Source organism: Camelus dromedarius, chromosome 5 (assembly GCF_036321535.1).
Source record: "Camelus dromedarius isolate mCamDro1 chromosome 5, mCamDro1.pat, whole genome shotgun sequence".
NCBI lineage: Eukaryota > Metazoa > Chordata > Mammalia > Artiodactyla > Camelidae > Camelus > Camelus dromedarius.
The window spans coordinates 19,693,350-19,706,678 of NC_087440.1; the positions used below are offsets into that span (position 1 = coordinate 19,693,350).

General features: G+C 35.5%; 1 protein-coding gene across 5 annotated transcripts in view; it reads right to left on the reverse strand.

Annotated features, from left to right (window-relative positions):
* Positions 1-12,920, reverse strand: part of CTDSPL2 (CTD small phosphatase like 2) — a 68,862-nt gene extending 55,942 nt beyond the window's left edge. Inside the window, exon 1 of one of the 5 annotated variants that reach the window (XM_010994917.3) lies at positions 11,928-12,304. The gene's annotated coding sequence lies outside the window, so the exon portion shown is untranslated. Of the gene's footprint in view, positions 1-11,927; positions 12,313-12,851 lie in introns of those variants that run through there. The other 4 variants (XM_010994918.3, XM_064485647.1, XM_031453164.2 and 1 more) reach the window with 4 other exon arrangements.
* Between the last annotated feature and the right edge of the window lie 409 nt (positions 12,921-13,329).

A 13,329-nucleotide genomic window follows, 5' to 3' on the forward strand; every position in this document is an offset into this window, starting at 1 on the left:
AAAAATTGCCTTGAGGAAAGGAGATGTCCAGTACTGTGATAGGGATATGGGTCTATTTGTCAAAACTTACATCTAAGACCTATATATTTCAAAGTATAGGTATTTTACCTAAATAAACACACATATAAAGTTCTTATGAATAACAACCAATCAGGTAGGAAGAAACTGGGAACAGGTTGGGTAGATTCAACAAGAAAGATAAAATGTTAGTAACTAAAGAAATTGAGAGATGGGTATATGGGGAGTCATAATACCTTTATTTACTTTGTGTATATATCTGACATTTTCCATTAAAAAATAACAATAATCCTGAGTACCAGATTTACTGACAGGGTTCAACACCAAGAAACTGTTGAATAAAGTCAAAATAGAGTAGGACAGGATCAAATGAGAAAAGCAAAGAGAATGCCTAGAAAAAGTGGGAAAAAGGAACATAAACTAAGCAATCTCAGACAGCAATCCTCCATATTTTCAAAGATGATTAGAAAATAAGAGAAAGCTCCACTTAAGTCAAAACCTATCTTGAAACAAACCTTCTAAAAGTTCAGGAAAACAAACATCACATTAAAAAGTAACAAATTAGATCAGAGCCCACAAAGTTCTCATAAAAAAAAAAAGAGAGAGAAGCAGAATAAAATCACTAACTTCCTACAGATAATAAAATTATAGAAAGATAATTCCCAAAGCCCCCTAAACATATTACAACTATAAACATCTTCCAAGCAAACTTAAAAACACTAATACAAGAACAAATTTAACCAGAATTGGGGAAAGAGGGGGATGGATCAAGTAGCAGAACTCAGAAAAAATTAAAAAGCAAAGAAAAAAAACTATTCCAGAAATGAAGACTAAAAGAACAACATACAGAAAAATGTTCCGTAATTTATATGATCACTAACCTGTTGGAAAATTAAATTTGTCATAATTACTAACATCACCTCAAATGTAATAACTTTGTACACAAATATCAATTTACATTTCTGATTCTTTCCTTAAGACAACCTCTTAGAAGGGAATTTATGAGCTCAAAAATTCTTAACATTAGGTAGTACCTCTAGAAATACCAACAAACTGCTTTTTGGAAAGATGATTTCAACTAACAAGATAAGAAGAGTGCCTATATGACTGAATGCACATCAGAATTTACTTTTAATTTTAAAAATGTTTGCTAATTAAATGTTATTTTAAATTATAATTGTAACTAGTAAAACTATTTTAATTCTAGGGTACCTGTATGTCCCATTTCGTTAAATGCCTGTGCATGCCCTTTTTCATTTTTTCCCTAAGAATCTAAAACACTAAAATTGAAAAAGACTTAAAGTTCAAACTCCCAACCAAAGCAGAAATTTCTCAGGTACCATTCCTGTGTCTAAAGGTAACCTAGAATCTGCCTGAATGCTTAAGGAGACATAAAGCTCACTACTTCATAATGCAAATACTAATAAATGTTAAATGAATTCTAAGCAAAAAAATTTTTAAACTGAACTGAATGAAACCTGCAAATATGTACTGTCAATTCCCTTATTTAACACATTTCTAAGAATTTCTAAGAATTTAACTCTAGCAACTTGGTTAAGTATAATTTTTCTTGTTTTAAACACAAAGTTTAAAAAAACTTTCATTTTAATACTTAAAAACAGGTACTAGTCATAACTTTTTTAGTTTACAGATTATGGCTTAATTTAGAGGAATTTAGATATTTGCATTATTTCCTCCCCAACTCTTCAAAATAACAGAACTACATTTCACACTTTAAAAATAATCTATTTCCAAGGATCTCAATAAATATTTGCTATCTCTTGGCATTTCCTGCAAATTACTAAAATCTTTAAATGTCAATGCTTACCTGAACACAGAAACATAATCCAGCCAAGTATATTACCAAAGCAATGTGTAAAATGGTATCGTGCTGGTTTTCTAGAAGGGTTCCTGCCTGTCGACTTCAGAAAAACCCTCAACCTATTCTTTTCCAAAACAAAGTACCTATTTTGGCTACATTTATCTGAACATGGAAAAGTTTAAAGTGATATATAATCAATACTTGTCCTTTATTAACCACTATGTGCAAGGCACTGTCCTAGGCTGTTTCTAATACATTATTTCACTTAAATTTAACAACATAGTGTCCATTATTTCCATTTCACTTTATTTTTCTCATGATTTCCATTTTATGACTGAGAAAAATGAGATGAGGCAATGGAAGAAGTGTTCTAACTTCCGGATAATTTCAATAAAATAACCAGCAATGTAAAAACAGTGTAATTTATAATCAACAAAAAATTTTAATTAATTAAAAACTTATCAAAAATTTCTATTTCTCATTACACTCAAAGTTTTTTTTACTTCTACCTCTTTTCTAAATAGTCATTTACAATGGGTGATTTTCCTGCGTGCAAAGTGTTAAGCAGGATTAAGAGAAAGATAAATTCTGGGAAAAGATAACAAAAATTGTAGAGGAGGTGCTGACCACAAGATAGTTTTGGGGTAACCACAGTGTTTAGGGAAGAGGAAAAAGCAATCCAGGGCCAATTGGGGAATTATTCTTTCTTTACTATCAATTTAGCCAATTCAAACCCTCTCCTTTGGTTTAAACCAAGGAGAAGGCAAGGGAGTTTATCCCAAGCAACCTGAAGCCAAAGACACGGAATTACAAACTACAGCCCCAGAAAAGAGAGGAGAGCTTCTCTGATTAGTAACTGGAGTTTTGCCTAAAGGTTCATTGTTATACATTAATTGGGTTCTGCCTGTAAGAAAAGCTGGGGGCGGAATGCCATTACCAGCATAACAACCAGAAGAAAAAGAAAACTAAATAAACTACAGAATTAAACTTTTTTTTGAACCCACCAGAGATCTGAGGACTCAGGGCTGCCAAATAAAGATCCTAAATGTCCATCGACAAATGACTGGATAAAGAAGCTGTGGTATATTTATACAATGGAATACTACTCAGCCATGAAGAATAATAAAATAATGCCATTTGCAACAACATGGATGGACCTGGAGATTGTCATTCTAAGTGAAGTAAGCCAGAAAGAGAAAGAAATATACCATAGATATCACTTATATGTAGAATCTAAAAAAAAAAAAAAAAAAAACAAACGAACTTATTTACAAAACAGAAACAGACTCACAGACACAGAAAACAGATTTATGGTTACCAGGGCGGGAAGGGAGATGGGAAGGGATAAATTGGGAGTTTGAGATTTGCAGATACTAATATACATAAAACAGATAAACAACAAGTTCATACTGTACAGCACAGGGAACTATATTCAATATCTTGTAGTAACTTATGGTGAAAAAGAATATAAAAACGAATATATGTATGTTCATATATGACTGAAGCATTATTCCGTACACCAGAAATTGACACAATGTTGTAAACTGACTATACTTTAATAAAAATATATATATACAACCCCCTACAGAAAACTCAATAAAACCAAAAGTTGATTTTTTAAAAAGATCAGTAAAATGATAAACCTCCAGCAAGAATGAGGAAAGAAAAGGAAGACACAAATTACCAGTATTAGGAATACTAGCGTGAACATCACTATACATCCCACAGACATTAAAATAAAAGTAATGGAATATTACTAACAATTTTATGCCCATACGTTCAACAATTTAGATAAAACGGTCAAACTCCTCAAAAAATTTGTACCACCAAAGCTCACACAATAGTTAACCTGATCATCAGCCCTATATCTATTTTTAAAAATTGAAATTGTAGGAAAAGGTCTCCAACAGAAAATTCCAGACCCAGATGGCTTCACTGGAGAATCTTACCAAATGTCTTTAAAAATAAAATAAAATAAAACCCTACACAAACTCTTTCAGAAAACAGAAGAGAAGGGAACACTTCCCAACTCATTTAACGAGGCCAGCACTATTAACTGAGCCAAGTATAGGTCAGAAATTGCCTACATAATACTTACAATAATCAAATTACCTAAACTTAAAAGATAAAAGGAAGAGTTTTAAACACATATACAGCCCCATCTTGGTAATTCTACTATGCATGTTAGAATTTAACCATCTTTGAGGTTTTTTAGAGTGCCATTATCAGATGAGTTCTTTTCTATTACCAGTAATAATAGAATAAAACAAGTAAAGACAGGGAGATGAGTACACTAGGGAAATAATTCTACTACTAATGAACGAAAAGGATACAATTTAAGATTACATCACAAAACAAACATAGCAATAGGGAAATAACATTTTAAGCCTAAGCACTCACGACATTGGGGGGGGGCATATAATGTGAAACACTTTCACTTTTTCAACATTTGAACCAGGTCTTATTTCAGGAATAGAAAAAGCTGATTGTTCAGCAATCTAAAACTGGGCATGAAGTTTACTTTCCATGTACTTGCAGCCCAGCTAACATGATTGGGAGTGGGGAGTGGGGATTCTTCCAAATTGCAACATTAATTCTTTTAGCTTCTCTGTATCTCTAAATTTCAGACTCTCATCCCAAAAGTGAATTCACTTTCCCCATCTCATCCCTAGTCTCAAAACCTGCTTTTCCTTTTGTATTTTTCCTACTATATTCTTGATTATAAGTAATCCACCTTATCATCAAGCTGGAAACCATCCTCAGCATCCTAGTCATTCTTCCTTCTCTGTTGTTCTCTACAGTCAGTCACCAAATCCTGATGATTTGAAATCTAAAATATTTCTCAGTTTTGTCCCCTTTAAATCCATCCTCTGCACTCCACAAATCTGCCTGTTCCTTCAAAATAAAGATTAAACTCTGACATTATATATAAAACCCTACAAGATCTACCTCTTTTTTCATTGCTATTTGCTGCCTCACTTTTGCACTCCAGTAATAAGTTTCCTGCCAACAATGCTGTACCATGCTTCTGCTTTTCTCTTTACCCCAAACATTCCTTCCTTTCAACTAATTCTTAACCTCATCATTTAAAGCTCAGCCGAAGTATCATGCACCCCCAAAAGTAACGACTTCCACATACCCATACCTGTGTAAACCTATGATTATCTCTCCCTAGCTCTTAACAAATCATACTGAAACAATTTGTTTATGTACCTTTAATTGCACTAAACTGTAAGAGTCTTGAAGGCAGAGATCTTATCTGTAATTCCAACAACCTGGCATACAAGATAACTCAATCTTTGTTGAACTGAACCATAATTTTTCTCATTTCCCTCAGACACCAGAGAATGGGGGAAAAACTATGTCACTGAAACACAAACAATCCTCACTGCGGTAATCAATTCTTGCCCACAAAAAGAGACCTACAAATAAAACTAAAAATATTCCTTCCTCTTAAGATTTCCTTCCTCTTCACAAAATCCCTGACCCTAAGCAATATTTGAAGCCAACAATTACGGCTGCAAACTGTCTTGTGTTAACAAGATTAAAATAATGATAGAAGCATAAACTCAGTTGATAATTTGCTATTGAGGTCTTGAACACACAAATTTCTATTAGAACAACAAAATAGCGCATTGTATATGAAGGATTCTTAACAAATTATCTAGGACTAACATAATGTATATTTTTCCAAACAAATTTTTGCTAAATGAAAGAGAGAAGAAGGAAACCAAAGTGGGTAAAAAATACAAATAAAGAAAATTGTAAAGATCACAAATCAAACTAAAGGCAACAAAGTCTGCACTTCCCCAAAATTTAGGTATATATAAATCATAAACTGGCTATATATATGTAGCAACCTATAATGAAAAAGAATATGAAAACAAGTATATGTAGGTATTATGTATGACTGGAACATTATGCTGTACACCAGAAACTGACACATTATAAACTGACTATAATTCAATAAAAAATAAATAAATAAAAAATAAATTGGCTATATAAATAAAATATGCATGCAAGTTCTGGAGTAGGCTGCCAAGGGAGTTACTAGAGGAATAACCTCTGGACTAGGAAGTTATCAGTCCTGAATCTATCATTAGTTAGCTGGAACACTGATTAAGTCATGCAATCATTCTAGCACTTTCCTCAACAGTAGAAGTAGCTACTGGACATCAGAATATTGCATTTTACTACATGTAAATTTTACCTTAAAAAAAAAAAGAGCTGTCAAAATGGATGATGAGTCATTAATTAATCTGAGCTTTTTTCATCCTTCTATCACATACAACTCATCTCGAAGCACCCTAATTAAGACAAACATTTACTACATGGTAAAAAGTCTTCAAATCATTCATTATTAAGGAAACAAAGACTAGAGGATACTTTTGGTCTCCTCTAGCTCTAAATTTCTAAAGGTTTGTTAATTTATTATAAATGGTATCACTCAATTTATATTTATGAAAGAAAAAGTAGGTCCTTCCCACCTACTACCTAATAAAAGTCAAAAGCCAACTACCTCCGAAGGATTAAGTAGACGAGTAATATAGAGTATTCCATTAAGCATCAACTCCAAGACAGGGAGATTCTTTTCACTGCACCCCTCCCACCAAAGTGCGTGATAAAGTGGTCTTTTGGGTGCTTATTACCTGATGTATGACTTTTCTTTTTTACCAGCTAATATTACAGAATTCTTCAAAAACTACTAAAAATAAAATACTTATAATTAAAAACATCTGAAAAATACAGAAAATATACAAAAAATAAAACAGCTGCTGAATTAGGTTGATAAAATTAAGCATCTTTTTCCTTTTAGTTTTCTTCAGTGAACCAAAAAAATAAATAAATAAAGCATTTTCCAAAACCATGATCAATTAATTTTCTCTACAGAAATGAAACATGTAGGTTGTTAGATTACTGATGATTAAATTGCTCAATGAAAATATGAACTGAATTTTGTTTGTATTTTTACTTTTATGAACAGCTTTTTTAAAGGTGGTATTATTGCATTTGTTGATCACTGATAATATCTATTGAGGCACAACTACTCTCATATGTTTTAAAACACTATCATCAGCACCTCAACCAAAAACTCTGTACATACTCAGCAGAAATACCATTAGAGCAAAATCAGTATTTGTTATATACAGGGTGAGATTATATATCCTGCTGAGGACATCCTTGTATTTCTTTCACCTAAGCTTTAAGGGAACAGTAATTTGGAGACTTTTAATTTTAATTACCCACAGTAAATATAATTTATACATCTTATAAAAAGGGCATTCTATTATATGGCATGAAAGAAATTCATATCAAAAAACTTTATAATACAATGTTTATTGCATTATGTTAATTTTAGCAAAAATATAACTTATGAGTTCATAAGAACTAAGTACTTATAATATTCATGAAAACTTGCCAAAAGCACATGGGAAACTTGTCGTTTCAGTCTATCACTTTTCATCATATTATTACTCTTTCTATGGAATATATATATTCCAACTATGTAATTTTTAAAATTTACTGGGGTCACCTGAATGCATGCAAGTTACAATGTACTTAACAGATAAATTAACAAAGAAAATTTGAAGACAAAAAAAAGTGAAGCTAATTTTGGCAGAATTTTCCTAAGAGTGCTTTTTATTTAAGCAGGTCTCACCAAAACTGGGGAAGGGGAGAGATAACTACTTATTTATACTCGTTGAATAAAAACATCTATTTAAAGAAAAAAAATTATATTCAACTTACTCTCAGGTCAGTAGAAACGTAAAACCCTCAGAAAAACACTAATTTGATATTAAGAAAAGAATCAATAAGATGTTGACAAAAAGGAAAAAGAGTTATGAAGTCTTTGAGTATCTGAAGTAACTTCCTACTATCCTTATTACTATCTACCATGGAAAAACTAGTCATTATGATTGAGATAAACTTTAGTTTTAAGGGAATTTTTATTTAAATTACTAGTCAAAATGAGGTATAACCATAACTCTGTAACAGAAGTGCTCTCGTTTGTTACTACCAACATAAATAAATAAATAAAATAAAAATGTGTATTACCAACGAGGGAAAAATGCATGACTGTCTGAAATGTGGCTGTGAATATTTTTCAAATAACTTTTACCAGTACATCAGAAAATTAAAGGATTGTACTGTACAATTATCTTATTTAACAAAATACACTAAAGAGGTACTTGTAAGGTCAGTGAGAGGTTAATCATTTTCAACTCACCAGGATATTCACATATATTTGGGAAACACCAGAAAGAAAGCAATTATTACTAAAACAATCATAATTTTTCTCAAAGATACTTACTCTGCATATTTTTCTTTAAACAATAAAATTCTCTTCTTTTAATAAAATAAACTACTTCAGCATTACTTTAACTGATCAACACAAGAAACCTAAAATATCATTTTATGATGCTAACAGTCTTTATCTTCCTTTCTTATTTATTTTTAGGCTCTGCTTTTTCAGTTCCCAATTTCTCTGTATAGAAGCATTTAGTCCAAAGAAAGAAAAACATTCTTCCTAAACTATATATAAGCCACTATTACTAAATGTAATCCCAATTATTTCTGAAGAATTCTAGTGTCTTCTAATAGTTTTGTTTCTTTAATCAAAGTAATAAACAAATTTCCTTGCCCTAAATTGTAACTATTATGAAAACCTTACTGCTAGAACCTCACGTCAAAGTACTGTTGATGATTCATGTTTAATCTAAATATACTTCCTTTTCTATAACCTCTCTAAATTAATACAGGAGAGCCTATGATTACCAATAAAATATGGGGTCCCTAATATAATCAACTGGCCTACTATGAACTTATACTAAAGGTAAAAGACTTCTTTTGTAAATATTTTACAACACTTATTTTCAATGGCATTTTAGTGTTTCTCTTCACCCTTTTCTAAAAATACCATACTAACTGGGGGACCTGCAGATGAGGTCAACAAACAAAAGTCCTGGCCAACTTAAACCATGTTTGTCCGTAAGGTCTTACAATTCTTCTTGGGACCACACTTAGTCTAACTCCTCATTATTGTCAGATTCCCAAGATTCCCAAAGGATTCCAAGAAGCCCAAGCTTCTCACTATAATTCTACCCCCGCCATGCCTTTCTTCCTCAGACAACGTTCCTATGACACACCTCTCTTGATCACAGCTAGTGCTTAAAAGCTTACTTCTATATTCCACTGCCTCTGAACCCTCACCTGTTTCTGGTATCAACGAATTTATCTGATAAACTAATCTGTGCTAATATTGTCAATAAAAGGCAATAGTTTAAACTTCCTCTTCCAGAGAACTTGTGATTTTAAATAAAACACTTTAGGAAGAATTCCTAACAGAGGAGAGACACAAAGTTTGGCAATGGCAATTCTCAAATTATACTGCATAGTCAACCACCTAGTCTACCTATTTGTAATGCAGATCCAATTACAATTTAATACACTTTAAATTAAAAATTAATACACAACATTGTAAATCAACTACACTTCAATAAAAAAAAAGTTAATGCAGTCATACAACCAGTAAAGAATATATGCCTGTCTCAGGTATATGCCTCATGGCAAATGTCAAGTAAGTGAAAACTAAAAGTACTTAACTATATGGTTTTATCTTAAATCCCATCTCTGTTAAATCTCATCTTCAAAGTAGAGTAAATGACCCCTGTAGCCAATCCAGTTAAAATGGTCAGGTAACTTTTTAACCTACCCAGAAGAATTACTTGAAGCATAGCATGTATGAGGTCCTCGCAGCACATTTGATATTTATGACTTAAAGTGTATTTTCCACTTTATGCTTTCACAGCTTGGTAAATTATAAATATAGTTAGATATTGTTTAGTCTCAATTCTGACAAACCACTTTGTTCCAAAATCTATGACTGAGATAATTTAATACCATTTTTATTCAACCTGCAATTAATCCTATAGTTACAAGTCTAGTGTCTAGTACCTCCTTTCTGAACAACAGGTCCGAGGTTTTTTTGACCAGAACTGGATGGATTCTGCTATATAGTAATCTTGTTAAGAGACCTCTTGACCAGAAATTTCAAACTTGAGATCAGCTAGATGAATCTGGAAAGATAAAACACTTTATTCGGAATTTCTTAACAGTGGGAAAAGAATAACATTACTAGCTCAAATGAAATACCCGAGAGAGACTACGTAGACTACAGTATTGTAAAACATACCAATCCTATTTTGGTTTTTCTTGCAATCCTATCTGGAATTTCTATACAGCTACAAGTCCACAAAGGTTAAGGACTATACCACTTACAGCTTTCACAGCCTTTCAACCTACACTGAAAAGAGTATTCGAAGAGCTGAATGAATGAAGAATTAAAACAGTTTAGGCGAATTCTTGAAGACAAAGTCTATATACAATGTTCATTCCGCTACCTATAAAACACATTTTATTAAAAACAATGTTTTATAAACTACACAAAGGTCACTAATGTGCAGATAAAGCCTACATAGGCCAATAATCTATTTTACATCCTTTAAAGTCACATATTTGGCCCTATTTCTTAAACAAATTAACTCAGCAAGTATCTGACATGCCTTCACCTCCACTTCCCACCCCCATTCTTTTGCTTTAGAAGATAAGTATGAAGTCCAGCTCAATCCTAAAAGAATGCTTCACCTAAGAGCTACATTTTGCCTTGACTTTCTTTATGACCTTGGGGGGAAATCTACCAAATGACGGCTATAATAATGTTTGTGTGTTCCCATTTATTAAAGAAATTTAATCCTAATATGCTAACAATAGTTAAGTCTTTTAAACTGAACCTACAGAGCTGAGAGCCTTTGAATTACAAACATCAAATGATGTGTAATGTAAACCACATTTAAAAAACTTAATTTGACTAGTTTAAAAAAACAAACTACAAAGGCCCCAAATTTAACAAGATTAAAAAACAAATTCTAAAAAACACCAACAGCCTCTTTATGGACAACTGGTCTGCAATGTGAAAAAAGGAGAGGAAGAAGAAATAAAAGTAGCCTTGACTAGCTATTTCCTTGCTTTTATAAGGCTAACAGCTAGGCAACAAATGAAAAATTTAAATTTGTCAAAGAATAGGGAGATGGTATACAGAGAAACCTACAATCTGAAAATTACGAAGATAAATCTACCTTTTAAGTCACTAATTTGTATACCTTTGTTGGGCAGTAATCTTGACATTGCTTTATTAGCATTAGAAAGATAAAGCCCTGCCTTGGGGGAACATCTACGAAGTACATTTCATTTTAGGATCTTAGAACAGTTTACGAGCAGTATCTCTGTAGGTTTCCCTAGGGTACTCTAAAGTGCTTACCATCATTCACATATTCAGCCACCACTAGGGTGAAAAGTAAATAAACACGGTTTACTTATGCGATTATTTACCACGTAATTCTAGTCAAGAATGCACAGGTACACATCTATACAGATATTTAATACCCAAAGAAAGCGTATAATACTACAGACGGTAAGATTCACCCTTAATTGACCACTATAGAAACCAGAGGCCTTCCACATGGGTTGTTCTCTACCACTACTCTTGATCTGAAAAAGTAACAGTGTCAACTCAGCATTCTAACAGTACAGAAGACAAACAGAACTTAGTGAAATCTCTTCTTCCAAACACTCAAAAGGTGTTCATAAAAACTGAGATAGAGCAACGCCCTCCCCCCTAAAAGCACCCTACTAGAAAGAATGAAACATCGAAAACACCGGGTGGGTCAAGATTAGAAAAGCTGATCTACCCAATTACTCGGAGGGACTACACGGTTTGGGACTAGGAACGAGATCGGGGTGGGGGTGGGTAGCAAAGTGAAATCTAACCCCAGAAATCACAACACAGGCCGCAGCCGGAGAGCTGAAGCTGGCGGGAAGTGAGCTCCCTTTCTGTTCCCAGGGGAAAGTCCAGAGAAGAGCGGCTCCACACAGCGGACGTACGAGGCGCCAGCAGTGCATGCCTACCAAGGCGCCAGAGCCGCTGGAGAACCCGGTTTAGAAGGGGAGGAGATCCCGGCAGACGGCCCTGGAAGAGGAGGAGGACTAAGGTTGAGAGCAGCGGCAGCGTCTGGAGGGGGGGGATTACCTAACTGTGACGACAGAGAAGTGTCCTCAGACTCCGGCGATGGTCCCGACTGCGCAATGTGTGGTGTCTTTCCCGCTTAGCCAGCAGCAGCAACAGAACCAGCTCCTTCAGCCAGTCGCCATTTCCCGCCTACCGACCTGCTGCACCGCACGGACAGGGACCCGGATGGAAAGCGGCCTCTCCGCGCAGGCGCTTTGGCTTCCTCCTCCCCCTCCCGCCACAATTCCGCGAGGTGGGAGGGAAGGAATGCGGGCGGCCACAACGGCAAAGAAAAAAAAAAGCCAAAAAAACAACTCTACTTCCGTGAAGAGCGTTAGAGTTCCTGCCGCCGGAAGAAACTCGCGAGCCCGAACTCCTGACAAAAACTGAACGCAGGGCCAAAAACCGGATGGAGTAACAAGGACAAAACCTATGAGGCTACGCCAGTGCCTGGGGGATATTTGTACTTCAGGGGCCTCCGTAGCTGGTTGTGTAGTGGTCGCAGGGGGAGTAGGGAGTAAAGCGTTGGGAGTGGAGAGGCGGGGACCCGACGGACGGTTTTTCCTCCCGCTGCTAACGGAACTGCTTAGGCACAGCTGGGAGGGGGAGCGCGCCCTCGCCCCGGGGGGCGGGGCTTAGGAACGCGTCGCTCAACCTGGCGGCTAGGGTTTAGTAACCCGGGCGCGCCAGGTGGGTGGAGCCGAGTGAGACCGGGTGGTACCAATCGCTTGGCGCGGTGGAGGAGGTAGTGTGCGGAGAGCGCCTGCCTGAGGCCGGGATAAGACGAATGCTTCGTCTCTCCTGGGATCCCGGTGGCCCCTGAAGGTCCTCTTTGCACATCACCTAGAGGGCATAGCAGTTGCTCGTGGATTATACAAACCTACCCCACAAGTGTCCGGGGCGGTTCGCAACGAAGCGAGACCATTAGGACAAATGGGTTCCTACCTGCAGGCCTGGGTCAAAGGACTGCCGACCTCACGGGGTGAGAATGTGTCAATCCGGAGCGTCCAGACCTAGTGGAATGGCAAAAAAATCCTTAAGCGTAGTGGTTGGAAGAGCATCATCTATTTACTAAAACTCCGGGCCACTCTAATTATTAAGTCAATAAATATTTATCGAAAAACCATAATGTGTCAGGTCTGTACTAGATGCTAGGGGTATAACAGTGAACTAGGCAGATACGGACACTGTCTTCCCAGAGTTCACAATCTATTGAAGAAGGCAGACAAACAGGATTTAAATACCGTGTGATAAAGTGGCTACAAGTTCTTGGCAGGCGTTATAAGAGCACAGGAGGGCTACCGATAAGGAGGTCTGGGAAGGCTTTCATGAGATGACATCTAAATGAGACAGGATGAGTTGATGTTACAGTGTTTAGGTAAAGGAAACTAGAGATGGAAAAGTCCAAAGATCAGATCTCGTT